The sequence below is a fragment of the Dama dama genome, chromosome 15 (assembly GCF_033118175.1).
Source record: "Dama dama isolate Ldn47 chromosome 15, ASM3311817v1, whole genome shotgun sequence".
Classification (NCBI taxonomy): domain Eukaryota; kingdom Metazoa; phylum Chordata; class Mammalia; order Artiodactyla; family Cervidae; genus Dama; species Dama dama.
The window spans coordinates 44921900-44932560 of NC_083695.1; the positions used below are offsets into that span (position 1 = coordinate 44921900).

At 42.9% G+C, this 10661-nt stretch overlaps 1 pseudogene; it reads right to left on the reverse strand.

Annotated features, from left to right (window-relative positions):
- Positions 1-1365: 1365 nt before the first annotated feature.
- Positions 1366-2264, reverse strand: LOC133070666 (serine/threonine-protein kinase 38-like; annotated as a pseudogene).
- Positions 2265-10661: the final 8397 nt, after the last annotated feature.

Below are 10661 nucleotides of genomic sequence, written 5' to 3' on the forward strand. Positions count from 1 at the left end.
AGGTGCAATTGACGCTTTAAGAGTCTTCAAAATTTTTTAAAGCAATAATGCATTAATATGGAGCCTCCACATCTTTCTGATGAAGCAAAAGTTCTCTAAAGGTGGTGGCAGCTGTGAAAGAAAAGGCACTTCATGCTAAAATTCAGAGGGTCTCTCTTCAGAGACCACCCCAGCAGAGAGGCCTGGTCAGCCAAGGCCTGCAGGCCACCCTTTAGGGTGGAGAGGACTATCCCTCAGTAAGGCATCTGCAAAGGAAAAATTCGTAATCATGATTCCAAGGCAAAATGGTTAAAGTTGGGAGAGGAGAAACACTAAGAATACAAATACTGTTGCATCAGAGATTGAGGAGTGAAGTGTACAAGGATCTGTAGGCTGGCCCTGCAATTTGTACTAGGCTGGTTCCCTCACTGCTTGTAAGGAGGTCCTGGAGACGGAATAGGAGCAGCACCTTAGCCAAGTGGGTTCTAGGTCTCCAGCTTCTGCCCGGCTCCCCCTGCTGTGTTCCCAGGAATGAGCCAAGGTCCTGTTGGCAGCACTTGTGGGTATTGCTGGTCTATGGCAATATCCAAAGGGATTTTCTGATACAGATGTGAAGAGAAAATAAGGATTTTCCACATGATCTGAGACTCCTTGGTGATGTCCAGCAGCCTTTGGGCCTTCTAAGAGCAACAGTGGATCAAGCTGGCATCCTTCATCAACATTCAGAAAAGTAGCATGAGTATTTTAGATGGGCAGGAGCAAATAAATCAAAATGGATTGAGGGTCTTTATCCTAGTACCATAAATAAAGTGCACCATGATTGGAGGCTACAAAAGCCACTTGCCAGAGGCTGAGGTGTGGGAAGAAACCACCATAACCACCCATTCAGAATGGTGGGTCATTTCCTTCAGCCAGAATGTTGGCTGCTGATGCTCTTTCTTGCTATATTTCCTTTAGTACTACGAACTTCTAGCTGTAAAGAAGAAAAATACTTGGTAGTCTTGACAGGAAGCATGTCACTGAATCATAGAACTGGCTGATAATAAGTTTATGTTAACAGTCTCAAAGTTGGATGATGGCTGTTTTTCTCCTTCATTCTGATGAACTTAGGAAAATTTGAGTTTTTTTTTTTTTTTTTTTTAACATCAGACTGGCTCATGAAGCTTCTAAAGAAGCAGGACAGCTGTTCATAGCCAATACAGTAGAAACGGTTGTCTTTGTTCTACCGGTCATCAGATGTGTTATGGAATAGAATCCACTTACTATCACCATGATCACCATGACACGTTGGTGGTTCCATAAACTTCCTGGAAACTCTTTCAAAAGAGAAAACCAAGATGTTGTACAAAGAGTTCTGCTTGATTTAGGATGCCATTTCAAGGAAAACTATTTTTCTGCTTTCATGTAGGAAGGTACTGCCCTTTCTGTCCCCCCGCCGGCAGGCCCTCAAAGTGCTTGTAGGTATAACTGATGAAGACCCAGTCTTTGTTCTTGTAGTCTGTCTCAGGGTGATTACTTGTTGCCACTGTTGGCTTAAGAATATCAGATTCTGGAAACTCATCGAAGTTTGAGGTGTCATCAATGCTTTTGATTTCAGTAGATATTGCAGCAGGTCTCTCTCTGATATGTTCCCAGTCAACACCTTCAAAAAAAAGAATTATTTTTTATTTCTTCAACTCTAGAGGCTCCAATTCTATGTTCCCATTCACAGCAGAATCTCAAAATTAGATCCTTGGCTTTCTCAGAAATAGGAACTTCTGGAGGAAAAGTCAAAGTTTCTTTCCAGTTCATCACCTTCTTATGTGTCTCTTGAGGGGACTCAGAACAGAAAGGTGGGTAGCCAAATAGCATTTCATACTTGATCACCCCCAGTGACCACCAGTCACAGAGCTTATTGTACCCAGTCTGCATGAACACCTCAGGAGCAATGTAGTCAGGAGTGACTACTGTGGAGAAGGCTAGCTGACATCTATTTCTTTTCCAGGTTTCTGCTTTTTGGAATTCAGGTTCTGAAAAGCGAAATCACTGGGGAGGCTGTGGTTCAGATTCCTATAAAATTCTGTCCTATGTGCTTTTTTCAGTCCTGTGCATAGGCCAAAGTCAGAAAGCTTCACATGGCCCTTGCTGTCCGGGAGAAGGTTGTCTGGTTTGATGTCTCCATGGATGAATCCAAGTTGGTGAATAGAGTCTATGGCTAACACTGTTTCTGCTATATAAAACTGAGTCTGCTCTTCTGTTAGTGTGTCTTTTTTCATCAACAGGGTCATCGTGTCTCCTCCAGGCATGGGTCTTTCCCATGGAAGGGTCCCTGCATCAGTGTGGGGAGGATCCTGCACAGTTGTGTTTCTGTTAGAAGCCCTCTATCTGAGTGAATTCTGTGTGTGCCCATTTGTGCCTCCACATCACTGGGATTTGTAGAGCTGAGGCAGGTGGATAACACAAGCTCCCACTGGTAATGGCACCCAGCTTGGATGCAACTGGACATAGACCCAGGAAACTGGTCCTGGCTTCAGTATTCTGAACTGCAAGGCTACAGTGCAATAGGCTGTGGTCTCTGACTAATGGGCATCTGTCTAGAGCAGTGTTCATATCCAAGCTCTGCCTCCCACAGACACAAAACTGAGGCAAATTGCTGAGTATCCGCCAGCTCCAATTTCATCTCCAAGAAGTAGAAATAGCAACATCCACTATCAGATCTTCAGTGAGATGTAGAAGCAGTGGAGTTTCCCAATGACTGGCGCAGAATCTAGAAACTGGTGGCTTTCACCAACAGGAGCTACTTTTAAGGCTTCTATCACTGAACCCTGGCTCTGCCCCCACCTTCCTGCTGAGTCCAGGTTGGGGAGGGAAGTGGTTAAAGAACACCCAGGATGAAAGCATCTCTAGCTGAGCCCTCTGTGGGTGGCATCTGTCTGACTCCTCCTGTCTCTGACCCTGTGACTGGCAGTGCAATGTGGTGAGAGACCCTATATATGTGCAGAGTTCTTTCCTTCACATCCTAGCTGCACAGCAGCCTGACAGCTTCCATTCTCTGATCATGTCCCCAGGACACTCACAGGCCTGCAGACCTCAGTGGACATTGCCCATTGTCATTCCTGCCCCATGGTGGCCTAGCTGGGATGCAAGTGCCTGCTGCACACCCTCTGCCAGTGAGGCCCAGCGGTGCTGCTCTGACCTTTACAACCTCTGCCATCTTGTCAAAAGCTGCCACACAGCATGACTGTCACTGGGAGGGAAAGCTCAAGGCAAGAACCTGGACCCCAAGTAAAGTAGAAGAATCTGTTCATCAGGCTGTCATTCTGGATAAGTCAGAGGTTCAAATGAGGGGAATGCCAGGAGGGAGTAAGCATGAGGCACGTGGCCTCTTCAGCCTCTCATGCTCCCTCCAGGACTAAGTAGAGGCCTCTCTGGTCTCCCTGCCTCCAGGCTTGTGCTCCTCTGTGCCCATCCTCTACACAGAGCCTGAGGAGCTAAGAAGGCCACTTCCCTAACCCACCTGACCACGAAGGCTGAGGCCCCCAAGCCAGACAACTGTGCCCTCTAACATCCAGCCTCTGCTCTAAGCCCACCTGCTGCAAGACTGGTGAGTGTGGGCCTAGACTTCCTGGAAAGACTTCCTCAGCTTGCTGGCTCCAGTTATTGAGACTTCACTCTCAGAGTGCCTCAAACCTGAAATCTTTCCTAGCCAGCTGGCTCCTCTGGCTTCCCGCAGCCCTTGGCCTCTTCTTATTATAGTCACTTGTCACCCAGTATAAACTATGATCTGCTTGGCTATATCCATGTCTTTATTTTTATCATTCAGTAAATTCTTTTTCTTCCAAACTTTTATTATGAATCATTTCAAACCTGCAGTAAAGTGGAAACAATTGTACAGTGGGCGCCCCTTTCTCCACCACCTGGATTTGCAATTACTATCAGTTGTATTTCCTTTAATATTAACCTATCTAACTCTCTCTATCTTCATCAGTTCATTTTAGTTTTTGATGCATTTCAAAATAAATTACAAGAACTGGCACAAAAATAGAAATACAGCTCAATGCAGCAGGATAGAAAATCCAGAAATAAATTAATGCACCTATGATCAATTTGGAGAAGGAAATGGCAACCCACTCCAGTATTCTTGCCTAGAGAATTCCGTGGACAGAGGAACCTGGTGGACTGCTGTCCATGGGGTTGCAGAGAGTTGGACATGACTGAAGTGACTTAACATGCATGCATGTATTGGAGAAGGAAATGGCAACCCACTCCAGTATTCTTGCCTGGAGAACCCCAGGGACGGAGGAGCCTGGTGGGCTGCTGTCCATGGGGTTGCACAGAGTCGGACACGACTGAAGCGACTTAGCAGCAGCAGCAACATGATCAATTAATATGACTAAAAAGCAAAACTACACAATATTGGAAAGACAGTCTCTTCAACAAATGGTGCTGGGAAAACTGAACATTGTTACATGTAAAAAAACAAAATTAGTTTATTCTTTAACACCATACACAAAAAATAAGCTCAAAATAGATTAAAGACCTAAACGTGAGATCAGACACCATAAAAGTCCTAGTGGAAAACAGACAGAATACATTTTGAGATAAATGGCAGCAATATCTTTTTCAATATGACTCCCAGAATAATTGAAATAAAAACAAAAATAAACCAATGACATTTACTTAAACTCAAAAGTTTTTTAACAGCAAAGGAAATAATAAACACAATGAAAAGACAATCCACAGACAGATTGGGAGAAAATATTTGCAAGTAATGTGAACAAGTGATTAGTCTCCAAAATTTACAAACAGCTCTGGCAGTGGGCTAACTGGGCATGTCATGTTGTCTGGCTACATGGAGCAGATGAAAAGCATGCCCCTGCTAGTCAGGGCTTGACAAAATATCATCTACTGGAGAAGGGAATGGCAAACCTCAGTTTTCTTGTGATGAGAACCCAATGAACACAATGAAATGGCAAAAAGATATGACATAGGAAGATGAGCCCCCCATGTTGGTAGGTGTCAAATATACTACTGGGGAGGAGCAAAGAAACAGCTCCAGAAAGAACAAATAGGCTGGAGTAAAGTGAAAATGTCTTTCAGTTGTTGTTGTGTCTGGTGGTAAAAGTAAAGTTCAATGCTGTAAGAACAACATTGCATAGGATTCTAGAGTGTTAGGTTCATGAATCAAGGTAAATTGGATGTGGACAAGGAAGTGATGGCAAGAGTGAACACAGACATTTCAGGAATCAGGGAGCTTAAGTGGACGGGAATGAGTGAATTTAATTTAGGTGACCATTATATCTACTACTGTGAGCAAAAATCCCTTAGAAGAAATGGAGAAGCCCTCATAGTCAACAAAAAAGTCCAAAATGCAGTGTTTGGGTGCAATCTCAAAGACAACAGAAGGATCTCAATTCATTTCCAAGGCAAACCATTCAACATCACAGTAATCCAAGTCTATACCCTAACCACTAATGCCAGAGAAGGTGAAGTTGAGTGGTTTTATGAAGGGCTACAAGACTTTCCAGAACTAACACCAAATAAAAGATGTCCTTTTCATCATAGATGACTGGAATGCAAAAGTAGGAAGTCAAGAGATACCTGGAGTAACAGGCAAGTTTGGCCTTGGAGTACAAAATGAAGCAGGGCAAAGGCTAACAGAGTTTTGCCAAGAGAACACATTGGTCATACCAAGCACTGTCTTCCAACAACACAAGAGACAACACTACACATGGACATCACCAGGTAGTCAATACCAAAATCAGATTGATTATATTCTTTGTAGCCGAAGATGGAGAAATTCTATACAGTCAGCAAAAGCAAGACCTGGAGCTGACTGTGGCTCAGATCATCAACTCTGTATTGCAAAATTCAGGCTTAAATTGAAAAAAGTAGGGAACACCACTAGGCCATTCAGGTATGACCTAAATCAAATCCCTTGTGATTATTCAGTGGAGTTGATGAGTAGATTCAAAAGATTAGATCAGGTAGACAGAGTGCCTGAAGAACTATAGATGGAGGTTCATAACACTGTATAGGAGGTGGTGACCAAAGCTATCCCCAAGAGAAAGAAATGCAGAAGGCAAAGTGGTTGTATGAGGAGGCATTACAAATAGTTGAGAAAAGAAGAGAATTGAAAGGCAAAAGAGAAAGGGAAAGACATAGCCAACTGAATGCAGAGTTCCAGAGAAAAGCAAGGAGAGATAAGAAAGCCTTCCTTAAGTGAACAATGCAAAGAAATAAAGGAAAACAAGAGAATGGCAAAGACTAGAGATATCTTCAAGAAAATTAGAGATATCAAGGGAACATTTCACACAAAGATGGGCACAATAAATGACAGAAATGTATGGACCTAACAGTAGAAGGGATTAAGAGGAGGTGGCAAGAATACACAGAAAAACTGTACAAAAAAAATCTCAATGATCCAGATAACCATAATGGTATGATCACTCACCTAGAGTCAGACATCTTGGAGTGTGAAGTCAAGTGGGTGTTAGGAAGCACTACTACGAATAAAGCTAGTGGAGGTGATGGAATTCCAGCTGAACTATTTCAAATCCTTAAAAATGATTCTGTTAGTGTTTCACTCAATATGCCAGCAAATTTGGAAAACTCAGTGGCCATAGAACTGGAAAAGTTCAGTTTTCATTCCAATCCCAAAAAAAGGCAATGCCAGAGAATGTTAAAATTCCTGTACAGATGCACTTATTTCACAAGATTATGCTCATAACCTTTCAAGCTAGACTTCAGCAGTACATGAAGCAAGAAATTTCAGATGTACAAGCTGGTTTTAGAAAAGGTTGAAGAACCAGAGACCAAATTGCCAACATCCACTAAATCATAGAAAAAGCAAGGGAATTAAAAAAAAAAAAAAAAAAAAACTACTTCTGCTTCACTGAGTACACTAAAAAAAAAGCCTTTGTGTGGATCACAACAAAGTGTGGGAAATTCTTAAAAATATGGGAATACTAGACCATTTTACCTGTGTCCTGAGAAACCTGTATGCAGGACAAGAAGCAACAGTTAGAACCAGACATGGAACAATGGACTGGGTTCAAAATTGGGAAAGGACTACATCAAGGGTGTATATTGTCACCCTGCTTATTTAACTTACAAGCAGAGTACATCACGTGACATACCAGGCTGGATGACTCACAAGCTGGAATCAAGATTGCTGGGAGAAATATCAACAACCTCAGATATGCAGATGATGCCACTATAATGGCAGAAAGCAAAGAGGAATTAAAGAGCCTCTTGATGAAGGTGAAGGAGGAGAGTGAAAAAGCTGGCTTAACATTCAGAAAACTAAGATCACAGCATCTGGTCCCATCATTTCATGGCATATAGATGGGTAAACAATGGAAACAGTGACAGACTTTGTTTTCTTGGGCTCCAAAATCACTGCAGATGGTAACTGCAGCCATGAGATTAAAAGATGCTTGCTCCTTGGAAGAAAAGCTATGACAAATCTAGACAGTGTATTAAAAAGCAGACATCACTTTTCTGATGAAGGTCCATATAGTCAAAGCTATGGTTTTCCCTGTAATTGTGTAATGGATGTGAGAGCTGGACCTCACAAATCCATAAAGAAAGCTAAGAGCCAAAGAATTAATACTTCTGAACTGTGGTGTTGGAGAAGACTCTCAAGTGTCCCTTGGACAGCAAGGAGATCCAACCAGTCAATCCTAAAGGAAATCAGTCCAAAATATTCATTGGAAGGACTTATGTTGAAGTTGAAGCTCCAATACTTTGGCCACCTGATGCAAAGAACTGACTCATTGGAAAAGACCGATGCTGGGAAGGGCAGGATAGAAGGGGGTGACAGAGGATGAGATGGTTGGATGGCATCACTGACTCAATACACATGAGTTTGAGCTAACTCCTGGAGACAGTGTGAAGGACAGGGAAGCCTGGCATGCTGCAGTTGATGGGGTTAAAAAGAATCAGGCACCACTTAAAAACACCATATAATTTTTAATAGTATCAAAACAAACAATCCAATCAACAAATGGGCAGAAGATCTAAACAGACATTTCTCCAAAGAAGACATATAGATAGCCAACAAACACATGAAAGACGCTCAACATCACTAATTACTAGAGAAATGCAAATCAAACCTACAATGATGCACCATCTTACAGCAGCCAGAATGGCTATCATCAAAAAATCTGTAAACAATAAGTGTTGGAGAAGGTGTGGAGAGAAGAGAACCCTCCTACACAGTTGGCAGTAATGTAAATTCGTATAGCCACGTTGTAGAACAGTATGGAGGTTCCTTAAGAAAATAAAAATAGAGCTACTTATATGACCCTGCAAAATCCCACTCTTGGGCATAAATCCAGAGAAAACCATGATCTGAAAGAATACATGCACCCCAATGTTCATTATGACACTGTTTACAGTGGCTAAGACATGGAATGTCTTACATTCCATGTTCACCAACAGAGGAATGGATAAAGAAGAGAAAAAGGCTCCACCCCTCACACTTCTGCTACCTCAACCCGGCCTCTCGGGCTGGAATAAGGCGGGGAGGGGCGGGGCGGCGCTAGTAGACCCGGAATCCTCGCTGGGACTCCGGAAAGTCACGCTTGCGCAGTCTGGCGCCCTAGCCGTAAGCGCAGGTCTCCGCAATGGGCGACTGGGCATCCTTGGCACCTGCGCTTGCCGTCTTTTCTGGCAGCTGGGGATCTTCCTGTTGTCTTCACCCGCAACCGCCCCTCGGCCCCTACTTCAGAGTCCCCTCCCCTCCTCTGGTAGGGGAATGACAGGCTCAACACCTTGCTCGTCCATGAGTAGTCACACAAAGGAAAGGGTGACAATGATCAAAGTGGCCCTGGAGAAATTTTATAGCGACCTTATTGCTCAACATGAAGAACGAGAAATGAGACAAAAGAAGTTAGAAAAGTGATGGAAGAAGACCTCAAGAATGAAGAGAAACGACGCCAGAGATCAGCGCATGCTCGGAAGGAAACAGAGTTTCTTCGCTTGAAGAGAACAAGACTTGGACTGGAAGATTTTGAGTCCTTAAAAGTAATAGGCAGAGGGGCCTTTGGTGAGGTGCGGTTTGTTCAGAAGAAAGATATGGGCCATGTGTATGCAATGAAAATACTTCGTAAAGCAGATATGCTTGAAAAAGAGCAGGTTGGCCACATTCGTGCAGGCAGACAGTTTGCAGGTTGTGCAAATGTTTTACAGTTTTCAGGATAAGCTAAACCTCTACCTAATGTTAGCTTTGAGAATTTGTGTGGATGCCTTTGTCAGATACATTCTTATTATTCTGGACTTGAACTTTGTCCAGTTCTTTTTTCATCCATTGAAATATTCATATTTTTCTTTTCCATTTTCCTGATGTGGTAAACTCAGTGATATTTCAAGCACTGAATCAGTTGCATTTCTGGGATGATCCCTAAGTAGTCTTGATGTATTATCTTTTTTTTTTAATGTTTAGTTTCATTCGCTAAGTATTGTTGAGGGTTTTTAAGTATCAATGAATATTTAATTTTTAAAAGAAACTTTTGGTTTTAGATTTTAAGAGCTAAATTTACTTTTGTCACCTATTTTGCAGTATGTATTCAAGTCTATACCATTATGTGGTATACCTTAAACTCATTCAGAGCTAAATGTCAATAACCTGTCAATAAATCTGAAAGACAAAAGTAATTAAACACATAGATGGGCTTCCCTGGTGGCTCAGTGATAAAGAATCTGCCTGCCAATGTGGGAGATGTGGTTTCGATCCATGGGCAGGGAAGATCCCAAGGAGAAGGAAATGGCAACCCATCCAAGTATTCTGGGAAATCCCATGGACAGAGGAGCCTGGCAGCCTACAGTCCATAGGATCCAAAGAGTCAGATATGATTTAGTGACTAAACAGTAACAGCAACATCCACACAGCCCCTGGCATATACATGTTATACAATCACACATTTACTTCTATATCAAAACCACATATATTCTGGACAGATTTATATATAATCCCCTCACATGCACATAACACTCATACTCATGTATACCACATAACACCTCATACACCACATAACACCACACTCATGTACACCACAAACACATACTACACACCCTCCACTCAAAGCACACATACAACATATACACAATCACACCACATACAAAAACACCACAGATACCTCCCCCCACAGTCACAACACTCTTATGCCACATGAATGCATCACACACAGACACACACACACACACACACACACTTCTGTCAAGATCTGTGACTTGGCTCTTACCTCCTAAACAGACAAAGTGTGTGTCCCCAGCCATCATTTCCTTACACGAATTTTTCACAAGCTGGAACAGAGGGGTGGCAGGGTCAGGGAGATTGATAGCAGGGACATGGGGAAAAGGCAGTTCACCTCCCCTCTAATGTTTAACCCACACTCACCGAGGCAACAAGCTTTTCTGCAGAATTGAATTCATCTATCCCATACATTTGGTCCTTTCTTTCTACAATATTATGTAGCTAGAAGGGAGAGGAGATGGTTGGCACACAGCAGGTCCTGTCCCAGGAGATAGGCTCTTGCTTGCTGTCATGTTGGACTCCAAGGACCACACCCTGGCGTCTGTCAGCAGCCCACCCCTCAGGGAATGGAAAACTTCTCCACCCATACCTTTGGTGTGTAGGTATACACAACACTTGCTATTCATCTGCCGTGACTACCTGTTGTTCAAACACTTGGGCTGGG